At 36.6% G+C, this 1,668-nt stretch overlaps 1 non-coding gene across 1 annotated transcript; it reads left to right on the top strand.

Moving 5' to 3' along the window:
• The first annotated feature begins 459 nt into the window (after positions 1 to 459).
• LOC142428205 (U1 spliceosomal RNA) lies at positions 460 to 624 on the top strand. The gene has a single exon (XR_012780175.1). It is a non-coding gene; the product is annotated as a U1 spliceosomal RNA (small nuclear RNA).
• Positions 625 to 1,668: the final 1,044 nt, after the last annotated feature.

The following is a 1,668-nucleotide window of genomic DNA, read 5'->3' as shown; positions in this document are numbered from 1 at the left end:
ATCAAATCTAATAATCAGAGTTGCCATTAATGAGAATCAACTCAGTGGCAATGTACTTGATTTGGGTTGAGAAATCAGGATTAAAAACAAATGTAGATTTGATATATAGGGATGATCACTTAAATGTGGTGTGCCAGCAACTGAACTTCCTAGAAAAAAAAGATATGAAAAATCTCAAGAAATAAATACTTAGGTTGGTTGGACATAGCAGAAAAATCAGTAAACTTGAAGACAGAACAAAATAAATTACTCAGTCAAAAGAACACCATCCCCCATAATACTGAAAATTTAAGAAAAATGAACACAGCCTCCACGCGGGCTGGAACAATATCAAGCCACCTAATACACGTCATCGGTGTCCCAGAAGGAAAGGGGAAAAGTAACCATAAAACTAAGGAAGGAATGAAGTTAGAAGTCAGAGCACAATGTCTTAAACTTTTCCTTAAAACTATTGACTTCATTCTTACCTGGCAGGGGAGATACCATGATCACAATGGTTGTTTTCCCAGGGCGTGGCACACCCATTGCACTCCGGATGTGCTGACCCCAGCGATTTCCCCAAATGTGGGAAACACGACTGCATGATTTTTTGGCAGCAGGGGAATGCGTCTGCGCTCTCCTCTGCATTTAAAGGAAAAAAAATGACTTCAAGACTTTAGAAAAAGAGAGAAACCACAAAGGATAAATACAAAGAAAAGCATGCATATGTACATCATTGTCAAATTGTTAAAACTCCCCCACCCCGAAGAAAAGACAACAGACTGAGTTAAAAAAAATAAGATAAAGTAAAAACTCATTATTTAAATAGGAAAATATGAATATTGACTCTTTTCTTATCAGGTATATGAAAGTCAGAAACTAATAAAAGTGTAATTTGCACAACTAAATGAAGCAATAACTGTTGCCCTGGAGCCCCAGAATTACTTCCATCACTGTGTCTTCAAACCAGGGAAGAAATCACTGAATTTCCAAACAAACCAAATCTAATTCACTACTTATTTTTCCCTGTATCCTATGAATTAAGAAAGATTTTTTTAATTTAAAATTCTTTTTAGATAATTAGAAAACCAGAAAATAGGCTCTAGAAAATAAGTGCAGCCACAAAGTCCAAAATATTTGCTTTTTAGTACTAGAAGAAATAGTCTAAGACCTGTGGCTCTAAAGAAACCAAATAAAAATTCAAGATAAAAAATAGCACTCAAATATTAATAAAATATTCAATTCATTCAAACAGAACTCCTAAATGAGTGAAAGACAAACTAAAAACTCTCACTATCAACACGCCAGTTATGACTCATTGTGACTCTGTCGGCACAGGTAGAACTGCCCCTTGTGGATTTCTGAGACTGTAAAGTTTCATGGGAATCGAAAGCCTCATCTTTCTCCCACAGAGCAGTTAGTGTGTTCAAACTGCTAATCTTGTGGTTAAGAGCCCATGTGGAATCCTCAGAAAAAAGGCACGTAAAAATCCAACCTATTGCCATATACCAAAAGCAAATTCATTGCATCTAGGCAACTTCATAGAAACCATAAATAGGGTTTTTGAGACTGGTAAATCTTCAGGGAAGCAGATAGCGTCATTTTGTTTCTGTGGAGTGGCTGCTGGGTTTGAATCCCCAACCTTGCAGTTAATAGTCCTGTGCTTACTAGACATGCCACACTTCGATC

The sequence above is a fragment of the Tenrec ecaudatus genome, chromosome 15 (genome assembly GCF_050624435.1).
Source record: "Tenrec ecaudatus isolate mTenEca1 chromosome 15, mTenEca1.hap1, whole genome shotgun sequence".
NCBI classification, from domain to species: domain Eukaryota; kingdom Metazoa; phylum Chordata; class Mammalia; order Afrosoricida; family Tenrecidae; genus Tenrec; species Tenrec ecaudatus.
Note: the sequence above shows the minus strand (reverse complement) of the source record. Positions and strands in the feature narration are given on the sequence as shown.